At 59.3% G+C, this 8,351-nt stretch overlaps 1 long non-coding RNA gene across 1 annotated transcript; it reads left to right on the top strand.

Annotated features, from left to right (window-relative positions):
* Positions 1–1,243: 1,243 nt before the first annotated feature.
* On the top strand, positions 1,244–1,576 carry LOC139829352 (uncharacterized). The gene is made up of 3 exons (XR_011741795.1): positions 1,244–1,302; positions 1,378–1,416; positions 1,501–1,576. It is a non-coding gene; the product is annotated as an uncharacterized lncRNA (long non-coding RNA).
* The last annotated feature ends 6,775 nt before the right edge of the window (positions 1,577–8,351 follow it).

The raw sequence follows: 8,351 nt of genomic DNA, 5'->3' as shown, positions 1-8,351 counted from the left end.
TCCCGGGATCCGGAATGCCGGTGTTAATTGGCGTAGTGCCAATCGGGTGCTGGATTCTTGTATCATCAGCCAAAAGCGTGGACGGTGCTTGCATTTTGGACGTTTCTGGTCAGTTGTGATTTATGGTGTCAATCTGGGCTGCATCAGCAGCTCTGCTCTCTACCCCTCCAGTCCCAGGGACTGGCACTTCAAGATGCTGGGAAGAAGTTCTTAGGTCGTGCCGCCGTCTCCTCTGTGTGTGTGTGCGCCAGTGCCGCCGTCTCCTCTGTGTGTGTGTGCGCCAGTGCCGCCGTCTCCTCTGCGTGTGTGTGCGCCAGTGCCGCCGTCTCGTAAGGGGCTGTGACGTTCGGCTCCCTTTTCTTTTTCGTGGGGCTGCAGAAGAGGCTCCTTGCCTCATCACTGCCTCCCTGCAGGGCATTTGGATTGATGCTGTCTCTGGTTTCGGGTCACTGTCGTTGCAGAGCGTTTTCGGTGCCGTTGCGGTCGTGTCGTCCATAGCGTTCCATGGCGCGTTTGTCTGCGCACGTGCACGTTCGGCTCGGAGCTGCTCTGTCCGGCGGTGTGGAGTCTGGGGCGGGTGGAGAGAACTCTAGGAGTCCAGGGTTAATCTGTTGACAGATTCAATTGTGTAGGCAAAGGTTGTGCGGTCATCTGGGATGCAGTAGCTGTGGGCGGGGGAGCTGGCAGTCCCTTCCCCAGTGTTTTAGGGACTCAATTAGAGTGTCGGGTGGGATTCCTGATTAGAAAGCAAACCTGTGGAATGGTCAAGCGGTTGATGAGCGTCTGGGTGACTTGTTGAATACCTTGTTTTCAGAGGTAGAGGGATGACTTGGTACAAAAGAGCAACAGAAGAGGCGAGCAGCGCGCCATAAGCAGGTGGGTCGGTGCGCGATGCCAGCGGGAAGATGTGCCGTGTGGCTCTATGTAAGTTTGGTCATTTGTCTCTTTCATAGAAGCGAAGAGGAAACCTGGGTATCAGCACCGCAGCTCCTCGGGCAAGGCGAACAATGAGCGGCGGGCCGAAGCAGCAGCTCGTTTCAGGTCCCGTGTTGCCGGTGCAGGTGTGAGCGTCATTGGGTTGTGTTTTACAGGCGGCAGCTGAACCTCTGTGGTCAACAGCATTGCAGTCAAAAGCAAGGGTGGGCAGGCAGGTGGGCGAGTGGCCAAGGTAAAGGAGCGGGAGACAGGCCCGTCTACGGGCGGGCTGTTTTTGAGCAGCGTCCGAGCGGGTGCCTTTGTTTTCGCAGGTGCCGCGGACCGGCTCGGAGGGGCGAGGCCGCACGCCGGCCAGCAGCCGAGAAGGTGAGGCGGCGGCGGGTGTCGAGGAGCCCGGTGTCGCCCGGTGACTCGGTTCAGCGTTTCCTTCTTGTTTTGCAGGCTCCTTTTGGGCCCTTTGGACTCGGAGGAACGTTTCTGGTGAGCCGGGGTATGGGCGAGGAGGAGCGTGGGGCTGGCGACTCGCTCCAAGCCCTACAGTTCTTTCGTTTCTCGCTGTCTTAGGCGTTACGAGCGATGAGGGTTTGTGACCGCACCCGTGACACGACGCGCCGAACGGAACGCCGAGGAACTTAGGAGGTGGGTGTCGCGGGAGGAGTCGGCGTTTACCCCGCAATACGGTATGCTGGCACGGCTTAGTGAGCGTGCGTTTTCCTGTGTTACTGTAGATGTTGAAGAGGACCCCGGCAATGCAGGAACATCTCCGTTAGCACACGTGGCGTTTTCTCTGTCGAAGGTGGATTCGATCCCTCAGCCCTCTGAAAGATAAGTGGAGGCATGGGGGCCGGGAAGGGGCCGGGAATCGCAGGCTGGGGGTAAAATTCCGATAAGGGAAAGGGCTGTCCAGGAAAAGTCCCCTTTGGGTGGGTAAAGGGCCCAGGGAACTTTACAGCGCGACGCCAGCACGTGCCGGGCAGGGCAGCTCCAGCCTGCGTCTGCGTTGTCGTGTAGCTCGGGAAGCCCGCCTCGTGTCTGTCAGACGATCCCGGGGTCTCGCTGCGCTCCGGCGGCCCAACGGGCCTCTCAGGTGCCATCCCGGGATCCGGAATGCTGGTGTTAATTGGCGTAGTGCCAATCGGGTGCTGGATTATTTTATCATCAGCCAACAGCGTGGACGGTGCTTGCATTTGGGGTGTTTTTGGTCAGTTGTGATTTATGGTGTCATTCTGGGCTGCTTCAGCAGCTCAGCTCTCTACCCTCCAGTCCCAGGGACTGGCACTTCAAGATGCTGGGAAGAAGTTCTTAGGTCGTGCCGCCGTCTCCTCTGTGTGTGTGCGCCGGTGCCGCCGTCTCCTCTGTGTGTGTGCGCCGGTGCCGCCGTCTCCTCTGTGTGTGTGCGCCGGTGCCGCCGTCTCCTCTGTGTGTGTGCGCCGGTGCCGCCGTCTCCTCTGTGTGTGTGCGCCGGTGCCGCCGTCTCCTCTGTGTGTGTGCGCCGGTGCCGCCGTCTCCTCTGTGTGTGTGCGCCGGTGCCGCCGTCTCCTCTGTGTGTGTGCGCCGGTGCCGCCGTCTCCTCTGTGTGTGTGCGCCGGTGCCGCCGTCTCCTCTGTGTGTGTGCGCCGGTGCCGCCGTCTCCTCTGTGTGTGTGCGCCAGAGCCGCCGTCTCATAAGGGACCGTGACGTTGGGCTCCTTTTTCGTGGGGCTGCAGAAGAGGCTCCTTGCCTCATCACTGCCTCCCTGCAGGGCGTTTTGATTGATGCCGTCTCTGGTTTTGGCGTCGCTGTTGTTGCGGAGCGTTTTCGGTGCCGTTGCGGTCGTGTCGTCCATAGCGTTCTGTGGCGCGTTTGTCTGCGCACGCGCACGTTCGGCTCGGAGCTGCTCTGCCCGGCGGTGTGGAGTCAGGGGCGGGTGGAGAGAACTCTAGGAGTCCAGGGTTAATCTGTTGACAGATTCAATTGTGTAGGCAAAGGTTGTGCGGTCATCTGGGATGCAGTAGCTGTGGGCAGGGGAGCTGGCAGTCCCTTCCCCAGTGTTTTAGGGACTCAGTGTGTCAGGTGGGATTCCTGAATAGAAAGCAGACCTGTGGAATGGTCAAGCTGTTGATGAGCATTTGGGTGACTTGTTGAATACCTTGATTTCAGATGCAGAGGGACAACCTGGCACGAAAGAGCGACGGAAGAGCCGAGCAGAGTGCCGTAAGCAGGTGGGTGGGTGCGTGGTGTCAGAGCGAAGATGTGCCTTGTGCCTTTATATTGTGTGCTCGCTCTGCTTAGTGAGCGTGTGTTTTCTTGTGTTATTGCAGATGTCGAGGAGGAACCCGGTGATGCAGGAAGATCTCCATCAGCACATGTGGTGTTTTCCTCTGTTGAAGATGGATTCAGTCTCTTGGCCCTCTGAAAGATAAGTGGAGGCTGGGGGGCTGGGAAGGGGTTGGGAACTGCAGAGAGGGGGGTAAAGTTCTCTTTGGGGCAAGGGTGCTCCAGGAACAGTCCCTTTTGGGCAGGTGAAGGGTCCAGGGAACTTCACAGTGCGATGCCAGCGTGTCCCGGGCAGGGCAGCTCCAGCCTCGTGTCAGTGTTGTGTTGCAGGTCGGGAGGCTTGCATCGTGCCCGTCAGAGGATCCCGGGGTCTCGTCGCGCTTGAGGGACCCGACAGGGATCCCGGGCGCCATCCCGGGATCCGGAACGCCGGTGCCAGTTGGCGTAGCACCAATCGGGTCCCGGTTTTCTTGTATCAGCAGCTGAAAGCGTGGATGGTTTTTGCGTTTTGGATGTTTCTGCTCAGTTGTGTTTTATGGTGTCATTCTGGACTGCATCGGCAGCTCTGCTCTGTACCCCTCCAGTCTAAGGGACTGGCACTTCTTCCCAGCATCTTGAAGTTTTTAAGTAGCGCCGCCGTCTCTGCGTGCGTGCGTGCGCGCCAGAGCCGCCGTCTCTGCGTGCGTGCGTGCGCGCCAGAGCCGCCGTCTCTGCGTGCGTGCGTGCGCGCCAGAGCCGCCGTCTCTGCGTGCGTGCGTGCGCGCCAGAGCCGCCGTCTCTGCGTGCGTGCGTGCGCGCCAGAGCCGCCGTCTCTGCGTGCGTGCGTGCGCGCCAGAGCCGCCGTCTCTGCGTGCGTGCGTGCGCGCCAGAGCCGCCGTCTCTGCGTGCGTGCGTGCGCGCCAGAGCCGCCGTCTCTGCGTGCGTGCGTGCGCGCCAGAGCCGCCGTCTCTGCGTGCGTGCGTGCGCGCCAGAGCCGCCGTCTCTGCGTGCGTGCGTGCGCGCCAGAGCCGCCGTCTCTGCGTGCGTGCGTGCGCGCCAGAGCCGCCGTCTCTGCGTGCGTGCGTGCGCGCCAGAGCCGCCGTCTCTGCGTGCGTGCGTGCGCGCCAGAGCCGCCGTCTCTGCGTGCGTGCGTGCGCGCCAGAGCCGCCGTCTCTGCGTGCGTGCGTGCGCGCCAGAGCCGCCGTCTCTGCGTGCGTGCGTGCGCGCCAGAGCCGCCGTCTCTGCGTGCGTGCGTGCGCGCCAGAGCCGCCGTCTCTGCGTGCGTGCGTGCGCGCCAGAGCCGCCGTCTCTGCGTGCGTGCGTGCGCGCCAGAGCCGCCGTCTCTGCGTGCGTGCGTGCGCGCCAGAGCCGCCGTCTCTGCGTGCGTGCGTGCGCGCCAGAGCCGCCGTCTCTGCGTGCGTGCGTGCGCGCCAGAGCCGCCGTCTCTGCGTGCGTGCGTGCGCGCCAGAGCCGCCGTCTCTGCGTGCGTGCGTGCGCGCCAGAGCCGCCGTCTCTGCGTGCGTGCGTGCGCGCCAGAGCCGCCGTCTCATAAGGGGCCGTGATGTTCAGCTCTTTTTTCCTGGGGTTGCAGAAGAGGCTCCTTGCCTCATCACTGCCTCCCTGCAGGGCATTTGGATCGATGCCGTCTCTGGTTTTGGCGTCGCTGTCGTTGCAGAGCGTTTTCGGTGCCGTTGCGGTCGTGTCGTCCATAGCGTTCTGTGGCGCGTTTGTCTGCGCACGTGCACGTTCGGCTCGGAGGTGCTCTGCCCGGCGGTGTGGAGTCAGGGGCGGGTGGAGTGAGCTCTAGGAGTCCAGGGTTAATCTGTTGACAGATTCAATTGTGTAGGCAAAGGTTGTGCGGTCATCTGGGATGCAGTAGCTGTGGGCAGGGGAGCTGGCAGTCCCTTCCCCAGTGTTTTAGGGACTCAATTAGTGTGTCGGGTGGGATTCCTGAATAGAAAGCAGACCTGTGGAATGGTCAAGCTGTTGATGAGCATTTGGGTGACTTGTTGAATACCTTGATTTCAGATGCAGAGGGACAACCTGGCACGAAAGAGCGACAGAAGAGCCGAGCAGAGTGCCGTAAGCAGGTGGGTGGGTGCGTGGTGTCAGAGCGAAGATGTGCCTTGTGCCTTTATATTGTGTGCTCGCTCTGCTTAGTGAGCGTGTGTTTTCTTGTGTTATTGCAGATGTCGAGGAGGAACCCGGCGATGCAGGAAGATCTCCATCAGCACATGTGGTGTTTTCCTCTGTTGAAGATGGATTCAGTCTCTTGGCCCTCTGAAAGATAAGTGGAGGCTGGGGGGCTGGGAAGGGGTTGGGAACTGCAGAGAGGGGGGTAAAGTTCTCTTTGGGGCAAGGGTGCTCCAGGAACAGTCCCTTTTGGGCAGGTGAAGGGTCCAGGGAACTTCACAGTGTGATGCCACCGTGTCCCGGGCAGGGCAGCTCCAGCCTCGTGTCAGTGTTGTATTGCAGGTCGGGAGGCTTGCATCGTGCCCGTCAGACGGTCCCGGGGTCTCGTTGCGCTTGATGGACCCGACAGGGATCCCGGGCGCCATCCCGGGATCCGGAACAACGGTGCCAGTTGGCATAGTGCCAATCGGGTCCCGGTTTTCTTGTATCAGTAGTTGAAAGTGTGAATGGTTTTTGCATTTTGGATGTTTCTGCTCAGTTGCGTTTTATGGTGTAGTTCTGGGCTGCATCAGCAGCTCTGCTCTGTACCCCTCCAGTCTAAGGGACTGGCACTTCTTCCCAGCATCTTGAAGTTTTTAAGTAGTGTCAGTGTTGTGTTGTAGGTCGGGAGGCTTGCGTTGTGCCTGTCAGATGATCCCGGGGTCTCATCGCGTTTGAGGGACCCGACAGGGATCCCGGGCGCCATCCCGGGATTTTGAACGCCAGAGCCAATTGGCGTAGCGCCAATTGGGTCCCGGTTTTATTGTATCAGTAGCTGAAAGTGTGAATGGTTTTTGCATTTTGGATGTTTCTGCTCAGTTGCGTTTTATGGTGTAGTTCTGGGCTGCATCAGCAGCTCTGCTCTGTACCCCTACAGTCTAAGGGACTGGCACTTCTTCCCAGCATCTTGAAGTTTTTAAGCAGTGTCAGTGTTGTATTGCAGGTCGGGAGGCTTGCATCGTGCCCGTCAGACGATCCCGGGGTCTCATCGCGTTTGAGGGACCCGACAGGGATCCCAGGCGCCATCCTGGGATTTTGAATGCCAGAGCCAATTGGCGTAGCGCCAATCGGGTCCCAGTTTTATTGTATCAGTAGCTGAAAGTGTGAATGGTTTTTGCATTTTGGATGTTTCTGCTCAGTTGTGTTTTATGGTGTAGTTCTGGGCTGCATCAGCAGCTCTGCTCTGTACCACTCCAGTCTAAGGGACTGGCACTTCTTCCCAGCATCTTGAAGTTTTTAAGTAGCGCCGCCGTCTCCTCTGCGTGTGTCTGCGCCAGTGCCGCCATATCCTCTGCGTGTGTGTGCGCCAGTGCCGCCGTCTCTGCGTGTGTGTGCTCCAGTGCCGCCGTCTCATAAGGGGCTGTGACGTTCGGCTCCTTTGTTTTCTGGGGTTGCAGTGGAGGCTCCTCGCCACACCACTACCCCCCTGCAGGTTCTTTTGATCAATGCCTCTGTGCTTGGGAGTTGTTGCCATCGTTGGGTGTTGTTGACATGATGTCGTCTGTAACGTTCTGTGGCGCGTTGGTCTGCGCACGTGCGCATTCGGCTCGGAGCTGCTCTGCCCGGCGGTGTGAAGTCAGGGGCGGGTGGAGTGAGCTCTAGGAGTCCACGGTTAATCTGTTGACGTGTTAAAATGTGTAGCCAGTAGTCATCTGGGACGCAGTAGCTGGGGGCAGGGGAGTGGTAAGTCCTTTTAGTGGTGTTTTGCAGTTGTTACAGAGACCATTGTTGACTAGTGTTTTCTGTGGTGTGCTGTTATTTCATAGACAAAGCCTGTTTTAATGAAATCTTTTTGTATTTTTTTTTTTGCAGGGGACTACATTGTGAACACGACTCACTTATAACAAGGCGTTTTATTAGGCTATGTAGCACTCATAATTATAGCCTTTACTCGACGGTAACAAAAGCAGCTACAGACTCCGATCGTCACCCATCCCGTAAGGCGCGCTTTACACGTTACCGCAGGAATAGGCTTCCGTCGCCGAAAACGCCACGTTCGAGGCCGTCGGGACGCTCCCACGGACCGTAAACCGAATCTACGGCCGCGCAGAGCCGAGTCCGGCGCGAGGTCGGCGCAAAGGATCCGCCCAGAAGCGAGAAGACCGGAGAGTCGGCTATCGCTATCGGACCGAATCGCAGCGTAGAGGGGCGGGTGAATAGTTTGTAAGGGTATAAATACCCAGGGATTTCCACGCTCGGCCGGGACCTCAGCAGAAGCGGCAGCTCCGGTCAGCCTTCCCGCAGTACCGCTCCGTTCGGTCGGTTATTTACATGGATTTTGCCCGAGAGGTCGCCCCGATAGACCGAGGACTTAGACCACGATCAACCGTCCCCGTGCCTCTGGAAGGGTGGTATGGATGCCGAGGCGTAGAGCGATGCCATTCTGAAGTTCAGGCTGAGCGGTATAAGGAGTCAGGTGTGCACATCCAGTCCTTTAGCCATATGTCAATATAATATCTTAGGTGTTTTCTCTGTCCCCCGCACGGCCGGGAGGCCGACCGTAGATCCAGCGTGGGGCCGAGTTCGGATCCGGCCGCACCCGGGCTCCCGTCCGCAGAGGAGTTTAGAAAGCGAGGGGGTCCGATCCCAACCTCACGCCTCGATGGAAAGGCCTCCCCGTAGCCTTCGGCATCTCCCGTCCACGTCGAAATCGCTCCGCATCAAGTTTCAGCCGAATTCGCTTAGCATGTTCTGTCCTCCTAGTCAGCATTAGCGTCCCTCGCCATTACATTCCGCCTCAGCCCAAGCCGTCCGGCGAGACCGAGCGACGTCGGGGGGATCGCGGGCAACGTCGGCGTTCGGCGACGGAGACGCGGGGCGAGTTTGAGTCCCGGCATCTCAGAGGAAGGAGGTCACGGTAATCGACGGGATCGGGAAGCCGAGCGAGAATAGGTCACCGCGGTCAAGAACTATATGAAGGATGGAAAGGGAAATAAGTGCCAAGCGTGAAATCCCCGTGTCAAGCCAATCTTCGGGAGAGGAACAAGCGGTCGACGGGGTAGACGACG

The sequence above is a fragment of the Patagioenas fasciata genome, chromosome 18 (assembly GCF_037038585.1).
Source record: "Patagioenas fasciata isolate bPatFas1 chromosome 18, bPatFas1.hap1, whole genome shotgun sequence".
Lineage (NCBI taxonomy): Eukaryota > Metazoa > Chordata > Aves > Columbiformes > Columbidae > Patagioenas > Patagioenas fasciata.
The sequence above is the reverse complement of the archived record's forward strand: the minus strand, read 5'-3'. Positions and strand labels throughout refer to the sequence as shown.